Genomic DNA, 19,127 nt, shown 5'->3' on the forward strand with positions numbered 1-19,127 from the left:
AGGGACCGTTTAACAGGAGTCAATCAACCAGCCCCAACCTCGCTTGAAATTATTCGATTTAGAGATATTTACGACATATTTGGACTTCAGATTCGTTATTTCCGACTGATTCCATTGACTTTGAATGTACAATATTTCTTTTGTGACTTGTAAAAGCGACCACTACATTTGAACAATGCAAATATGATTGATTCTCATTAAGAATTAAGTTGGAAATCTGAAACTAAAAATATGGAAATACCATTTAAATGGGTCCCCAAGCTTTTTTTTATTCACGACGGCGCCCCCTAAACCGACTCTTTGGATTCATCGTCCCCTTCCAGCCCCCAGCCCTACCCCCTCGCACCGTCACTGCCAACAGTGATGATCCCTAACTACACTGATCTGGTCCAGCTTGTATTAATAAGGTAATAAGAACTTCTGTTGCAAGAATGATTCTGTTTGCTTTCCAGTTCCGGTAAAGATGTTGTCGTCTTGAGAGTAATACTACAAATGTAAAGCCTTTTAAAACAACTTAGTCTTGGATTAGCAAAATCGTGCGACAACAATTGCCACAAGAGTGGGTCCTTGCCCTTCTATTGCTCAATTAGCAATTTTTTGTTAGATAGTTCTTAAAAATGATACATTAATTCAAGCTGAGTCGTGTGACGCAGATTCATATCGGGAAGAGATCTTAAGATTTGTTTGAAGCAAACATTGACGACACCATTCTCTTGGCAAGCAAGTATATTTACCGTAGCTATGCATACAACGAGCAATTCTGTCACATCCTTCAATATTACCGTATCTAACATGTTTGGAAGCTTTGTTTTATTCATAATTCAGCTTTTTTCAATGCGGACGTATCTAATTTTACTGAATTACCACATGTAATCTATGGTGTCAAACAGTATTTTCTAATGTTTTTCACTGACCTCTTTTATTACTTTGTTCATGGAATTGCTTGTATTTAATTTTAATTTTATTTTAAATTGTAAACCACCTTCCTATTAGAACTTCTTTGATCACAATGGCTGAACTAAAAAGTCATTTTAATATCGAGTGGATGCATAACCATGCCATGTGAGATGAGAATGGCCAAGTTAGTAAGTCATTTTAATGTCGAATGGATGCAGAATCATGCCATGTGAAATGAACAATTATAACTTTATATTACGTCTTGCAAATCAGCTGTACCCGAAATGTATGCAAATGAAATACTTAAATATAAACGTATGGTAGGAGCGATTGTTGAAGCATTTACGGTCAGTCCCTAATAACACTTTCGGCTTTCGACTCAGCAGACTTAATGCTATTATTTGTATTCAGTGGTAATTATGTTATTATTTATCCTCAGTCGTATTTATTATTGTCCTTGACATTCAGTAGACTTAGCCCAATAATATTCTGACAGTATATTTAGAAAATATATTCCCATCACAACGGAAAAACTGCCTCCAACATCTGACCATGACTATTACTACTACTACTACTATCACTACTACTACTACTACCAATGATAATAATAATAATAATAATAATAATAATAATAATAATAAACAACTCAAAATTTTAATGGAAGACCACAGTTCTAACATTTCTGGACGGACGAAAATGCCAGTAAGATAAAATCAAACCTCACTTCTCAGATTATTTTCCGATACATGCATGCCCTTCGTGGCAATCAATCTATAATATTTTTCACCAATTATATTTCCAGTCGATCGCAGGACATTTGCAAGTGCAAATGGTAATATCCATCCATGAGATAAAACCGTGTTTACACATCAGAAAAAATCCGGTACGGAACAAATCAGATACAGATTTGGCTTGGCTTTTCCTGGGACATGCTCAGGTTCGGTATTTTAATGAAGCAATGATCGTTGAGCTAGGATGATTCTACGGTATAATTGGAACTCGAACCATTTCGGTCGCGATTCCGGCAAGTTAACCATTGAGTCACGGCTATTCTTACACACTGATCAATGTTCCAAAACTTTCCTCTCCACCAAACCCTACTTTTACACTGATTCATGTAGTAAATGTGTTGTATAGGTTTCAATAAGTTTACATCTTATGATGTAAGCTGACTCTACATTTAGAGTACAGCCAGTTAAAGGTCAATAAACAACTAAGTCACGTGTGGCTTCTCATTCTAGAGCATTTTGGTAATTGTCGATGTTTGACAGTTCTGTTTTGATTCAGAGCTCGATGCATCGCCAGTCAGCATGCATCGCTAGTATTTAGTATGCATAGCTTGTATTTAGTATGGCATAGCTAGTATTTAGTATGCATAGCTAGTATGCATAGCTAGTATCTAGTATGCATAGCTAGTATTTAGTATGGATCGCTAGTATTTAGTATGCATAGCTAGTATTTAGTATGCATAGCTAGTATTTAGAGTATCAAGGTTAGTAAGAACGAGAATTCATGAGACTGAATATACCATTTGTTTGATATATGCACTTACATTGGTCACAGACGAAGCATGAATCACTATTTCAGTCAGATGTCCTTGACACAATACTGGCCGCGATTACAGATGCAACATATGGTCGTATGAATCACTGATGCTCTTCAAAAACATACTCAAAAAGAGAAGCTATCACCTTAAAATATTCTGAATATTTTTACATGTACTCGTCAATTTAAAAAAAAATATAGCAAGAGAGCTAGCTTTGTGTTTGGTCAACAATGCATATCGAACATAAATAAAAGAGATACAATACTAATGTAACTATATACAGCAGGCGCATTGTAGTTAGATAAGGCTTAAAAATATCCACGTTTTCATTTTCGTAATCTGTGTGAGAAGAAAACCACAATTTTGCCTAAAAAGTGTGATATCCACTGACAACCAATTTACGCCGTGGACGTACACTCAAAATTTAAATTTCAGCCTGTTTCACTTTCAAACAGGTAATTTTGAATTGTGATCCTCTCTCTCTCTCTCCCTCAATAATAATAATAATAATAATAGTTGTCTTGCCTTTTTTCAAGCCATTGCCTCAGATGCATATTTAATGTACAGCACACACAAACAAAAATACTTCAAGCGTGCTTTTCTCATCGACACTCACAGGAGATAATAGAACCGACCGCTATAGACATTAAATTAAAAACACGCCCATAAAAGAGAACGTGTGTCAGGCTATCGTTAGATCAGGCAAGTTGCAAGATACTGATGAAAGCCGGATGATATTTTTGGTTAATTGAAATACTGTAATCGTTGTGCTTTAAACCCTCTAAATAAAAAATTAGCAGCTGAAAGAAATTAAATGTCAAGATGGTATCAGCCACCAACTACTTTTAAACTCGTAACTACTGTAGTTACGTCGCGGTTGGCAGTCACAAAAGAAAATGTCTGACATTGATGGCAGCTTTGTTATAATTCACGATTGAAGCGTGTGTAATTTGTTATAATTCACGATTGAAGCGTGTGTAATTTGTTATAATTCACGATTGAAGCGTGTGTAATGATTTTTTTTATGATCAACGAACTGTAGATACAGTACCGCAAATCCGAATGCATACATTTTGATAGGGAGACAACATCAATATCCGACTGAGAATAGTTTCTGTTTTTAGTTTCCATTATTACAGTTCAATTGCTGTGTATGCCATTCAAGAATAAGAAAATGGCGTATTTTAAAACTGCTGTTAGGTTAATTAAACAAGGACCAGAGTTCAATGTAGGACCATTAAGAGCTGTATAAATAGTATTATCCTTTAGACAATAGGTTCGTGATTCATTTAAATGCAAAGATCAGATTCTATTCAGTTCATCGTACAAACAACAAATTGGTTATTTACATGTAAACAATATAAAATTCATTCTGTTCTTTATCTTCAGTTTTTAAATCGATACAAATTGCATATAAACACGATTTGTTTCTTTTAATGGCGTGCCATGACTGCCAACGACCAATGGGATAAACTTTTGAATCCCATAACTGCCAAAGGCCTATGGAATAAAATATGTATTCAACAAATGTACATGCAGCATGGCTAAATCAATACATTTCGATCAATGGTTGAGGTGTAATTTTAGATTTAAAAATAGAACAATCCTAGTTTAAGTGAACTTTCAGCCCCTCTGGTTAATAATAAATGTCTACCTGCTAGTGTAATGACACTCCTGACTTCATACATAAATTAATTTCTAAAACACTATATGTACATATTGTGATGTATATCCTACATTACGAGTAGCAGAAGCAAGGCACATGTCTGCTAAAACCACATCTACCGTCAGACAATGCAGTTGTTTTAAGGATATAGGGATGCAAACAACTTACATAAAAGAGCCGTTTGATTAGCAGGTAAGAAAAGGTGAACCTTGAAAAGATGATTACTACAAAATAATTCAATGCGGGGGGTAGGGGTGGAAACTTCTACCTTTGGAGCGTAAATTTGCAAAACGATAGAGAATTAAGATCCGTTGTCAATGCTGAAATAGATGTCAATTCGAAAACAGAGTGAACGAAATCAGTTGTTCAAAGGAATACAAATAAATAGATGACATACAGAATGATATCGTCAAAACAGGTCCGTCCAAAAAGAGTTAAATTGCAAGAACAGTTGGAATGTGCTGAAATGAAAGGAACACAGAAAGAGGGACAATTTACACAGAGATACATTATAATGCCAACACTGAAAACAAATTATGAGATTTTGAGAAAAGTTGTGATTAGGAGAAGCGTTAAACAATTGTTTCAAAAGACAGTTATGCTAATTGTCACGATTAGTATAGGTGTAGGCATTAATGTAGAAAATCTTCCTCTGTGTTTAGCAAATTTGGTAAAAGTTTCATCAGGAGATGCTGGAGGAATAAGCACTGTTGGTAATGCTGGTATAAAAGCTGGCTGTCATGTATATTTGATTTAACTTATATTTTATTTAATTTAATTGTTATTTGTTAGTTTTAATTTTTTAAAATTCCATTACATGCTATTGTAATGTAACTTTATTTACTGGATTTCACATTTTTCCAGAAATTCAGTTCAGTTCTGTTTGACCTGACGGTTTTTCGTAAACAACTAATAATGAAAACTTTGTATCTAATGCTGACCTAGTTCCTGACATTGATTCAGCATCAGTAAGAGTTGAAGTAAACAACTTTTTAATTGTTTTTAAAACGTTCTTTCTCTGAATAAGTTTCATAAGTCAAATCGAAGCCATACATGACAAGTAACATGTATCAGGTTTTTTCTAGAGGATTGACCCACATCCGGGTATCTGTGTTGCGCCGTAGCTAGATTTATTATTGATGTTTTGGGAAAGAAAAGTCATTACTTGCCTTAACACTGGATACGTCCAGGATTTTTATGTTGTGACCAGTTTTTAAGGCTAATTATTTTGTTTTATTCAATTTATTTGAATTCCTAGAGATTATTTTTCCCCGGAAATACTTGTGCTCTAAATTGATTCTTGGACAAGGACAGTTATCGAAATTTACACAGAATTCAAACACTATAGTATTTTTTCTGTGACTCAACAAAGAACTGTTGACACATCAGTACGACGCTGACCACAACATACGTTATCGCGTTCCGCTTTGGATTACACCGGGATTCGAACTCAGTTCCATTAGGACTTTTTATTACTAGGACTTCTATTTTTTAATTCTTGCATTATTCTTGGATTATTTTTGATTTGATTCGTAAAACCGTAAGTTCTTTTTCTCATTTTTACCTAGGTTTTGTAGGGAAATCATTTATTTGTTATATTTTACGCAGCTTGTAGTCTTCATCTTTTTCTTGTTACGTTTTGTAAGAGTCCAAACATGTAAAAAGAATATTGGGCGATCGTCCTTGGGATCTATGAATTTCAGTTAAAATATTTCAGAAAACTTTGTTTTTTGAAATTTAAATTCATCTAGTTTTTATTTTACGTTTATGAAATCTTTAGGGAAATCAGCAAGCTTTTTTTCACAACGTCATCAAAAGTGGAAATCTTTCTTTCAAAACTTGCCCAGGAACAGTTAGACCTTTTAAAAAAAGATGAATTGATTCCACCTGCCAGAAAATATGATCTTTCTGTGGCAAAAGCTTCCTTAACGTAGCAAAAACTAAACATTATATTGGTCCTGTATTTGGTGGAAAAGAGTGTTTTGGATAAAATTGTTTTGGTTTTGATAAGTTATTCTTTACCAGACTGACATTAAAGTAAAGAAATTAAAATTAAAATATAAGATGAAATTAGAGTTAAGGAAGCTGGAACTTTAGAAAGATAAAGACAAAAAACAAATGCAGTTGCAACTGGAAAAAAGAGAAAGAACAAATGTTACTACAAAAAGAAGAAAAACAAATGTTATTACAGAAAGAAGAAAACAAATGCAAAGAGTAGGAAGAGAGGGGATACCAATTTAGAATAAAAAAAGTAGGCTGACAAGTGAAAAGCACATTCCCACTTTGGATACAAATTTAAGTTTGATGTTCCTAAGAATATAAGGTTAGTACCCTATTTCAGAGAAAAAGAAGTATACAAACATGTTCCTCGTTTTGAATAAATTGCAGAAATTGTGAAATCGTCAAGTGAGCATTGGAATATATTATTAAAATGTGTACTTATTAGTAAAGCTAGTGATATTTGCAACTCACTGTCACTATGACATTGTGCCGACTATGAGGTGGTTAAGGAATCCAACTGAAAGGGTTATGAGTAAGTACCTGAGGCTTATTGGCAAAAAACTAGAAAATATAAAATAGAAGCTGGACAAACTCATGTTGAATTTGCTAGAGGAAAAGAGCAGTTATTTGATAGATAATGTTTAGCCAGGAAAGTTGATTAAGATTATGTAGTATCAGAAAACCTGTATCGCTTGAAAGAATTCAAGAACTGTGTCTACAGTGACGTTAAGACTTATCTTGATGAGCATAGGGTCGAAACCTTGGACAATGCTGCTCGTGCTGCTGACTAGTATTTTCTTTAGCTCATAAAATTCCTTTTGCAGGCAAGTCTTTCACTCAGCAGTCTTCTGGTAGAAAGGTATTTCAGCCTAATACAAGCCATCTAAATCTAAATCTGTCACAACTTTTAAAAATCAAGCTTCTGATAAGCTTGATCAAAGATCCTTGTCTCTTCCAAGGTGACCTATTGCAAAAAGAAAGGACACGTTATTTCAGATTGCTACATATTGAAAATAAGCATCAGAATCAAGACAGACATATTCCAAATGCTCTTATTTATATGAGATCAAGGTCACGGTCAAGTATTGAAAGTAATACATTTGTTGGGTCTAATAAACCCCAGTCTGATTTTATTGCAGAGAATTATGAACCATTCATGTCGAAAGGTTTTATATCACTCTTGGGTGATTCGGTCAATCCGATCCCTATTAAAATTTTAAGGGACACATGAACTTCTCTGAGAATTTTATTGTCAGGTACTTTGCCTTTTTCTGATAACTCTGCTTCTAATGAGTGTTCTTATTCAGGGAGTAGAGTACGGTTTTGTTAATGTTCCTCTCCATTGTGTAACGTTTTCATCAGACTTAGTCCCAGGACCCGTGACAGTCGGAACAGTATTTGCTTTACCCGTTGAAGGCATTCATTTATTACTTGGCAACGACCTGGCTTGAGATAAGGTTGTGATTAATCCACTTGTAACTGACAAGCCTTGTTTGGATCAGGAAGTCGATCCTATTGAAAAAGATTTCCCTGATTAATAATTAGCAATTACCAGAGCTATGGCAACGAAAGCTATGGAGAATGATGTTGATCAAGAAAGTATTCATTTAGCTGACACATTTATTGGTCAGGCTTTTGATAAGGTCACTTTCATTTTTGGTTTTGATCAGTCAGAAGGTATTGATCACAGTGATCCTCTTTTAACTACTCATTTTCTTTATTCTAAAAATGGTGAGAAACGACAATCACTTGTCGTCGAACAGGAAAAAGATCCTGAGATCTCCTGTTTGTTTCACAGGGCCATTAGTGATACTAAAGCCACTGAAGTATCTGTCTTATTTCATTGCAAGTGAGATTTTTATGAGAAAATGGAGACCTCCCGATGTATCGGCTGGTAACGAGTGGTCAGTTTCTGAACTATCAAATTGTAGTTACAAAACCTTACAGACAAGCAATACGTAGTCCGGCCCATGAAACACGATTGGCTGGTCATTTAGGGACTAATAAGGCTTACCATAAGATCTCAGCTCATTTATATTGGTCAAAAATCAAAAGTGATGTTTGTAAATATTGCAGATCTTGTCATATATGTCAAATGGTAGGAAAACCCAATCAGAAGATACGTAAGGCTCATCTACAACCTATTCCTGCATTTGACGAACCATTTAGCAGAATAATGGTTGATTGTGTTGGTCCTTTTCCTAAGACCAAGTCAGATAACCAATACTTGTTGAACATAATGTGTGCGTCAACAAGGTTTTCAGAAGAATTTCCTTTGAGGAATGTAGAATAAAAAACAATAGTCAAAGCTTTGATAATTATTTTTTATTTTTTACTTAATTTAGCCTCCTCAAATCTTTCCAATCTGATCAAGGGTCAAATTTCATGTCTGGAATTTTCCAGTAAGTTACGTACGAACTAGGCATACAAAAATTCAGATCTTCTGCCTATCACCCTGAGAAGCAAGGGGCTTTAGAAAGATTTCATCAGACTTTGAAAAATATGATTCGGTCATATTGTTTCGACACGGGTACATATTAGGATGAAGGCATTCATTTACTATTGTTTGCCGTTAGGGAATCAGTTCAAGAATCTTTAGTCTTCAGTCTCTTTGAACTGTGTTTTGGACACACTGTGAGTGGACCAATGTTGTTGTTGAAAGATAAACTTATTCCTAATGAAGATACTGAAATTAATTGTCTCGATCATGTTTCCAATTTTAAGTATAAGTTGTCAAAGGCTTGTGAGGTTGTTTGAGCGAATCTTCACTCTACTCAGTAAAAAATGAAATTCAGGTATGATACAAACTCAAATGAAAGGAGTGTGAAGCCTGGTGATAGAGTTCTGGCTCACCCATACCACAAAATCCTCCTCAGGCCAAGTAGTATGGTTCCTACACAGTTGAAAAGAAAGTAAATGATTTAAATTTTAGTTTACAATCTAATTAAAGAAAACTTTCTCCAAATACATCAAACACGTGATTACTATGCTGTGAATGCGGCGAATTATGTAATATGCGAATTGTTGCACATATATCTACAAGCTTTGCTGATTATCGTTAGCAGAGATTTTGCTTCTAATCATCCACGATTTTAAAGATCTGCGTAGATTTTCTAAGGTAAAATACGAATGTTTTGCAACGATTATTTGACTTCATCTCGAATTTCCAAGTAACTCTATCTTACCATCAGCCTGTTGTATATATTATTTGGATTTTTCATTTCCAAATTCCAGGTCACTCGACTCAATCTCCTAGCATCAGCCTGTTGTAGCTATTTTTTGGCTTTGTCGTTTCGAATTTTGTAGTAAAGCTACTCAATCTCTTGCCATCAGCCTGAATTTTCTGATAACGCTACTCAATTTTTTGCCATCAGCCTGAATTTTCTGATAACGCTACTCAATCTCTTGCCATTAGCCAGAATTTCCAAATAACGCTACTCTTGCCATTAGCCCATTGTATCTATTCATTAGCACAGGGGCTCGTATCGTTGCTTACAATTGACCTGTCATACATGTACTATATAATAACGTAAAAGGAGAACACTTTTCTCCTTTTTCGCGTGACCCATTTAAAAATAAATGCTGTTATTTCGAGCTACATTTCGCGTAGCTTAATATATTTGATACCGATGTTCAGCCCAGGCATTCGACTTTTTATGCGTATCCAAAGTTTGGCTTAATATCATACCTTTAAGGAATGCCAGACCATTTTCCCACGCTACTGCTCGAAATGGCTGTGATTGCGCCCGCTTAATGCGCTTAATGTGCAAGAACAACGCTCTGAATAGAATACTACCTTCTCATTGGCCAACTGAAAATACGTTAATAAATGCAGGACGTCATTTTCTTTTAACCAATGAGGGGATATTATTCCACTCAGGGGGATCTTAGTTGTTCATTAACTGATTTCAGCGTTATTGAAAGTAAGTCATCTAATCATACAATACTGATCTGTTGCTTTTTTTTCGTTATGTTTCCCTAAGCGTGAATTGCAGACAGGGTAAAATTATTGCTAGTTATTTTAGCTATATTTAGATTATGATGTAATTGTTACATTGAAAGCTTGTTCATCAGGCAAAGATATGGAGCATTCAGATTTCGTAGATGAAAACAGACGTGAAACCTGTATATAATGTGATATGTTAAATGTCAGTAGTCAGTAAGAAATTCGATAACTATCTGCTGTCACCCATACTACCCATTTTGACTTATTAATAGCAACACATACAGGCCGGCTGTCATCGGTATTTTTATAGCCACAGATACAAGCCGGTTTTCTTCAGTATTTTTATAGCCACATATACAGGCCGGCTTTCATTAGTAATCCTTCTGTTCACTTACGGTCTTAGGACTTACAACGTTAAGATTCAAGTGCTGTCTTATTTCACGCCTATGTTACATAATGGTTATATGTACGCAATCTGCTTACCTGTTTCAACAACACATTTCTCACCTGGAAATTAAACACACAAACTGACGGAGAAATAGGATAGCTCGGCAATTTAATGAACATTATGAGAAGTAATCGTTACACGATACCTTTCACTTTGTGAACAGTATATTATTTAGGTTCTCAGGTGAATTTTTATTTTCTTTGTAATACTATTATAGCCACACAAATTTCCCTCTAAGTACCTTATTGTATAAGGCCAAATAGACACCATATTGGTTATTAAAGACTTATCTAATTCACAAGTAGTAAGAACTATTTATATAAATGGCCTTGCATATCAGCTTTTATGTATTCATCGAACTTGACCTCAACTTAAATAGATGTATCTTGATATAATTTCGAGTAAGTACATAATCCTTCCGTAGGTAAAGACATAAATTAAGAAATTAAATAAACCACACCCTTATAGGGTGATACAATACCGTTTAGATTGGAAAGGATGTCTTCACAGGCAACGCTGGAGGAAATGGAGAATGTGTTACGTTGCTTGGTAATAATATCTTGTTTGACTTACTTTTGTAAACACCGTTATCTGTGAAAAGCTGTAGATTTACATTTACATACTGTTATACAGATGTCATGAAATAGACTATTTTCTATGGCACGTTTAGGATATAGTACTTTGAAGGACCTTTTAAAGGTAATATAAATCAAAGAAAGAAAAACCATAATACACCGAACAAATATGCATCTAAATTCGTAAAAGAAAATAACAGGTACTTGCAGTAAATAATTAATTAGTTGTGAACCATAAAACATCAAGATATTAATTTTTCATAATATTATTTCAGAAGGTCTTCTTGTGTTATGTAGACGATCAGAATTTCAGTTTAACATATTACAGTGAACACACGAAATATTAATGCGCGACTTAAATTTTTTACAGTGATACTACCGTGTGAAAGCGATTAAATTATGCGGCAATAACAAATACACGTTCGATATTCCACGACTAATGGATATTATAATCAGAAGAAAAAAATTGAATGCATATCAAAACGGATAATCAAAACGTACAAATTGTCCTCCCCCAACAATGCAATTTACCTGTATATCTATAATCTACCCATACAGAACAAAATTTTGCTCAAAATTAGGTACAAAAGCCTGTGCTTACATTATGTGTGTGTGTGTGTGTGTGTGGGAGACTTTATTAAATAACGAAAATTGAAGAAGAAAACAAAGAAAAAGGCACTACCCAGTCCTTGAAGAGATACAGATTGTTTTTGGTTCGCTCTTTTTCTACTTAAGTTTTTCAGTTTTAGTTGAAATCTGGCCATAACCAGGTGACCTTCTGAGTCTACAACAGTCCCTATTTTCGCCCTGACATTTTGAAGGTTTCTTCTGAACTTTCCTAACGCAAATGTGGTCAGTATTGTTTACAGTCTACAGATCCGGTGAATCCCATGTCACCTTATGCACCGTACTGTACATGAATAGGCTTCCGTCAGTAACTAGGTCTTGTTCTTTACAAAAGTTTCCAATTAATTCCCCTGTTCTCTTTTAGGTTTTAAATTCCGTGTCTAACCATTATTCCTTTGTATGTGTTGAGCAAAGATTCGCATCGAAATTCCAATCAGTGTCACCAGTTTTTTTCTTTAGTTTTCCTTTGATATTACGTTCTGTACATTATAACATAATGCGTCATTGCCTGATTCCTCCACCTCGTTGGTAGGGGCATAAAAGGTAATTATTTTCAGCTCGATTTTATCTTGGTCCTAAAAGTGGCTGTGATCAACCTAGAACCAATAGGCTTCCAGCTAATGGTGCTTTTGTGCTTTGTTTGGACAGCATAAATGCAAGCACCTTTGTGGTTGGTGCTTCCTCCTTCTTATATCCAAACTATGGTAACTGATTTACATTCTTAATAAGTGTATTTAGTCTATATAATATGGCTAGACTTTGTTTAAAAAAGGAGTGATCGATTTGCCTAGTTCATGTTTAGTGAAAATACATTTAGTTAATTGTCCTTGAGTAGAGATATAAGGGTCCTACAGTCGTCTCTAATTTGGAGATAAGTTTCAGCATTTTTTCATTCACACTAATTTAACGTTTAGCAGTTCGTTTATGGGTGATTTTTTAAAAAAAGTTGGGTTGCCTTGTTTTCTGTCTGGTTTGTTAAGTGTCTTAATGATTTGAAGAAACGGTGCAAAACAGAAGAAAAAGAACCATCGGAAAAGTTTCTTTGGTTACCTTCTTTGGTGCTCGTTTCGGCGATTTCAGACTCTACATTATGGAAATCGCAACACTGTTGCGTGTCCGCCATATAGACACGGTATATATCTGCTGGGCTTTATCCATTTTCTTATGTATCTATTTAATATTTGATACGTGTTCCTTGAGTTTTTCAAGAGTGGGATGATTAATGTTTCTTTATTATAGATACATTCAGTCTTTAGCTGAATATTGAAATGAAGGAATAGAGAGTCATAAGACATTGAATATTTATAAATCTGTGCCTTGTACATTTTGTAATCTCCAACAATAAATGTATGAAATACTATGTGCTATACCAGTCATTAAGATTTGTGATGTGCTGAAATCTTGTGGTTGTTGTTACTTGTAATTATAGCTGGTGGTTTGAGGTACAACCTTAACGTGATAACCGGGTTGGGGTCAGATTATAACAGAACAGTTTTGATGGTGACGAAAATGCAATGTTTATTCATGAGTGATTCAATGAGAAAGACTGTTTGATTCGTGCACTAACAAAACCCAAGTATTGGATATTTAACGAAATGTGCATGGACCTGTTAATGTATTACGATTTAAACGAAATGTGAACTGATTTGCAAGAAAACACCTAAAACAGTAAAAAGATACAATGATGAATGATTAAAAGTGATTCCACACTAACAATGGAAAACATTATTCACGTAAACTTTGACAATTTCCACACGAAAATGATATAGTTCACCCAAATATGAAATATGACACGTTTTCACTCAGTAGAAAAATATGATTGATGAGTTTTCACTCAAATAGAGAAATATGATTGATGAGTTTTACATCAAATAGTGAAATGTGATTGATAAGTTTTCACTCAGTGAAATATGATTGATGAGTTTTCACTTAAATAGTGAAATATGATATGAAACATTGGGAAATATATCTTGAGGAGTCAAACACAAATCCGAAAGGTCTTCTCAGCCCCAGCGCTCTGTCCAATGATTGAGGAGCCTCCACGAACGGTCTGCCCCTCCTGGTCTGCCTAAAAATCCGTAGAATCTCTTCGTTCTCTACAGACCAGTTGGTTCAGGAGCCATGGTTCTTGAACACGTGATGATCTTTATCTTTTTCCGGGCGAACGTCACCCACAGACAGCAACACACTGGGTATAATAGAATCCGTATTAGCACCACGGCTAAACAACACCTACAAGACGGTGCATGTACGGAGATAGATCATAACTATCACTCCGTCCCTTCTTCACTCCTTCAGCACTACAATCAGCATTCACCAGTCAGTCACCAATCAGTCAGCTGAATACATAATATCCGTAACCGTGTACTATAAATGACACGGTCATGTATAATAATACGTAATGACGTTATGTACTGTTGAGTTGATTATTTTATACAAATTACACTATCGGGATTACTGTGCAAGGTGATAATAAGGTTCAGAAGTGAACTTTTGTATGACAAGAATATTATAGTACTTAACGTAACACATTGTCTTCCTTAATAAATACAACATTAATGCGAATATAATCATTCTCTTAAGTTACACACAGGTCAACTAGAAAACCGACTATAACATTGCATTATATAACACAAGTAGGAATTACCCATAATACAAGATAAATGCGATAGTAAAACAATTATATCCTATAATACAAATAGGAAAAAAAAATATTTAACTCCAGTATCTATACAGCTGGAGATCGCAAGTCATTAAACTGGACTGCTCACTGACAAGACTCTTCGTAATGTGATGTTTTACTCTACGATGAGGTAATTTATACACAGGCCATGTAGCCATACACTGGTTGTGCGCTCTAGGTATATTGGTTTTCCCATCATAAGCACTTTGCTTGTGCAGCATAGGATGAATCGAACTCACTATTTCAAAATAATAAACGATATACATAAACCATCCTCGGGTAACGCTGTACACAAAAACGAAATCCGAGTACATGTATTTAATCCAAAAATAAAAAATAAACGTATACAATTCTGTGACGAAAGCAATACAGCTTCCTTTCAAAAGATGTTAATAAGATGACAGTGAATAAAGAAGAAAATAAGACAACATTTAAGGAAGACACATGTGTTCCTGTCTTGTCAGACTGCGATGGTTAATGCAAATAGCTACGTAACGCTTTTGGAGAGAGTTCTTCAACTAAAGGTATTGGTTCAATATTTGCTGCAGAATCAAAATACAGGCCAAATAATCAATACGCAGAGTTGAAAAAGCCATAAGAAACAAATTATAGTGTCTGAGGTCATCATTAAGCTTGGGAATTATCTACGTTTTCTGCCTGTAAACCTTTGCTGAAGCAGTAGGCCAGAGTTAGGGCAGAGGACGAGACCTGATCGTTCAAAGTCTTTCTTAACATCTCCATGTACATTTCCACTCATTAGACCATATTTGATCGATACTCTTAAGTCAACAATTGCTTAGTATCTGACTACTATGTACCATATCTACCGAGGAGTATTTTCAAAATAATAAAAAATGTCAACTTTGTCCAAAATGTTTGCTCAACATTTTGAATGCTTTGTTTTAATTTAGACTGAAAAGTCTTACTTGAAATGTACATTTGATTATTCAGGATAATTTTAGTAAGATTTGGAATCGAATAAAGTTGTATAAAAGAGGAGCATGTACTCAGACATCATGTTCAGTTCTGACGTTAAAGTACGACTTACGTCAAAAAATGCTGACATGTCAAACCTGGTAATAACGCATATGACCATGTCCAAAAACAAGGGATACATAATTAATTGTGTTCCAGAGCAGGTTAAAACTCTTGCAGTACAAAATTCTTGCCACAAAATATTTGTTGTAGAATCAGAGTAAAGATTAAGCACACGATAGATCGCGTTCAGTGTCTAGTCAAAAGCAATTCTTTGTTTCAACAAAGCACCGAGTGACATCGGTGACCTGACTTCTAACACTAACTAGACAGGTAGCAAACTGATAACGTCAGGACACGGCTAAAGAAAACTTTATAACGGCATTTGCAGGACAATGACGTCAACACTCAAGAATATTCTGTATATTGGAATAGTAATTTAGTTGAAAGTCATATGTGACTCAGGTCAGTGATTGATAATGCATGGTTCATTGATATCGTGTCGGAGTTTTCATTAGTGTTTTCGTGACCTTATTATGTTCACCGAACTCTTTGTTTATAACTCACTATGCATACAGTAATAAAAAACAGTCAGTGAGTGCATATCATGTGGGTAAGGTGAAGAAAGGGAAGTTTTAAGAGCAGACGATAATCATATCAGTTAGTATCTTCGCTAGCAAGGCTGTTAGTGACAAGTGATCATTTGAATGCTTTCTGTTTCGTGATTCAAAAGATTGTGGAGACAGAACAATCGGCGGGGATGTATAAATTGACTCGTGAAGTTTTATATAATCTGACTTAACGGATATTTATTTTTTCTGGATTTATAACTCTACTTATTCTGTGCATTGTCTTCAGGAACGGGCATGGAAGGTAGGTAAATATTTGGGACTGGAATATGGGTCTTACCCTAGGCTATGAAAACCAGATGGGCCTGGGTAACGTTTTACTGTGGATCCTATAATCTGGATCGCCGAGCATTTTGTAGCCTTGCGTTGCTCAGTTCAGTCCGTCTTACCTTTCTTTACATTAGATTGGTACCTGGATACAGCAGGTACTTGTCAACGGACTTGGAATTTCTGTCATTTTAATGATCCGAGAATGTTTCATGCTAAGAGTTTATATAGTGTATATCCAGTTTCACGAAATATCAACACAATCCGGGTTATGTAAGGCCAAGTAAAATTGTAAAAATGGCAGAGGTTAACATTACCAAATTCGTTAGTACATAAACTATTCGGAATATACTCCTCTAAGATAAAAAATACAATGATGCAAACATTCTTGAAAAGGTATGTAACACAAATCTAGACGTTAAAAACAGTACAAGTCTTAAAAAGTGACAAAATGTTTTATATAAACCAGACTTTTAAAAAATGAAAATTCTACGATTTTCTCTGGTAGTACACCATCAAAAACTTTTGAAACGAGTTGATATGAATAAAAATAAATGCATAATCAAGTCACTTTACTGGTGAGTCCAGTAACAATAAATGCTGTCCTAAAGAAATAGTTTGCTGGGCATAACAACGTTGATGTTTTTGCTTTTGAATATACATTATGTTTGTGTCAAAGACAGATTTCTCAGCTTGATCATTCTTCGCACATGATTTAAACAACACTACTTTCAATTGGTATTAGTCAATACTGCCATGAAGACACTATGTTTTTGAGAATGATCTTCAATGTTAATTGGAAAGATAAGACTTGGTACATTGGGCTAACATTGATATCAAGTTTGATCAAAAAGGTCGTTACAAATCAGAAACCTAATCATACATACATACATACATACATACTGCATGCATGCATGCATGCATACAGACAGACAGACAGACATATTCGTATAGTCATATATGAAACAAATCAATCTTTCAGTATTCAGTGGTTTCAAGGTTTCAGAGATTTTTGTATCCAAGGTTTGAGCTATAACTATGTATTTATATTTAGAATTCTATTTGAATTCATTGTATTAAAAATTTCTGTTGTTAGAATGTATGCAATGCAGATAAACGTAAACGTTTCGATTCCTTTGCACTTATATCTGTTTTTGTATGAATTTTGATGGGAAACTAATACCGATAGATGAAGAACACTGTTTGAAAAGTTTGGGCTCACGAACTTAACACACATAGGGCGCATATACAGGTCTGATAATATTATATACATTTAAGTACCTTGTATAGGTCTGTGACAGCTATCATTTGTCAGTTTACCGTGTATAGGTCTTAGTGACCGCAATTATGTGTCAATTTACCATGTACAGGTAGGTCTTAGTGACTGCGATCGTGTGTCAATTATTAGAAAACGTACCTATCTCTCTGAAAGTAACTCTAATGAAAAGCTTCCCATTTGACATAGATGTGCTAAGAATTTGGACCCTAATCTATTCTACAAGTATCTTGATGTGGTTCGTTGGCCTTTGATAAATGCATTCGATAATATAACTGATACGGCTGACACTCGGAAGATATTATTCTGCAACATTTGAATAAACATGGGCGGATGACGCGAAAGTCTGAAAATACCAGATGATGAAACGAGGATATAAGAATCACATTCAAACTGAGAAGAAACACTGAATATTAAGAAAATATCACTTCAAAAATAAAGGAATGCTTCAACTAATCGTATTGAAGAAAGAGTTCAACTACAATACCCAATACTAATGCATAAATACCACAACAGCACCATAAACCAATGCATACATGCTAAAACAATATCATGAACCAATGCACATATACAACAACAATACCCAGACCAATACATAAATAATACAACAACAATACCCTAGACCAATGCATGAATACTACAACAACAATGTCCTACACCAATGCATGAATATTTCAACAATATCCTATACCAACGCATGAATACTGCAACAACTATATCCTAGACCAATGGATGGATACTACAACAACAATACCCTTGACCAGTGCATGAATACTACAACAACAATACCCTAGACCAATGCATGAATATTTCAACAATATCCTATACCAACGCATGAATACTGCAACAACTATATCCTAGACCAATGCATGAATAATAGAATAACGATACCATAGGCCAATGCATGAATACTACAATAATATCCTAGACCAATGCATGGATACTACAACAACCTAGACCAATGTATGAATACTACAAGAATATTCTAAACCAGTGTATGAATAATACAACAATATCTTGGACCAATTGAGATAAAGTACAATAACTAAACTCTAGACCAATGCATGGATGCTGCAACAAGAATATAATAGACCAGTGCATGAATACTACAACAATATTAGCCTTGACCAGTGCATGAATACTACAACAACAGTATCCTAGACCAGTGCATGAATATAACAACAACAATGCCTATTCCAACGCATGGGTACTGCAATAAGAATATCCTACACCAGTGCATGAATACTACAACAACAATAGCCTAGACCAGTGCATGAATACTACAACAACAATAGCCTAGACCAATGCATGAATGCTACAACAACAATAGCCTAGACCAATGCATGAATACTACAACAACAATATACTAGACCAATGCATGAATACTACAAGAACAATAGCCTAGACCAATGCATGAATACTACAACAACAATATACTAGACCACTGCATGAATACTACAACAACAATATACTAGACCAATGCATGAATACTACAACAACAATAGCCTAGATCAATGCATGAATACTACAACAACAATAGCCTTGATCAATGCTTGAATACTACAACAACAATATCCTAGACCAATGATTA

The 19,127-nt window shown here is 34.8% G+C and overlaps 1 protein-coding gene across 6 annotated transcripts in view; it reads left to right on the forward strand.

Annotated features, from left to right (window-relative positions):
• LOC149807835 (prostaglandin E2 receptor EP2 subtype-like) overlaps positions 1-19,127 on the forward strand; it is a 178,256-nt gene that overhangs the window by 85,689 nt on the left and 73,440 nt on the right. Inside the window, exon 1 of one of the 6 annotated variants that reach the window (XM_089971270.1) lies at positions 15,972-16,237. The exons of the other annotated variants lie outside the window; for them this stretch is intronic. The gene's annotated coding sequence lies outside the window, so the exon portion shown is untranslated. Of the gene's footprint in view, positions 1-15,971; positions 16,238-19,127 lie in introns of those variants that run through there. 6 annotated transcript variants of the gene reach the window in all.

The sequence above is a fragment of the Sinohyriopsis cumingii genome, chromosome 1 (genome assembly GCF_028554795.1).
Source record: "Sinohyriopsis cumingii isolate HCF-2022 chromosome 1, ASM2855479v2, whole genome shotgun sequence".
NCBI lineage: Eukaryota > Metazoa > Mollusca > Bivalvia > Unionida > Unionidae > Sinohyriopsis > Sinohyriopsis cumingii.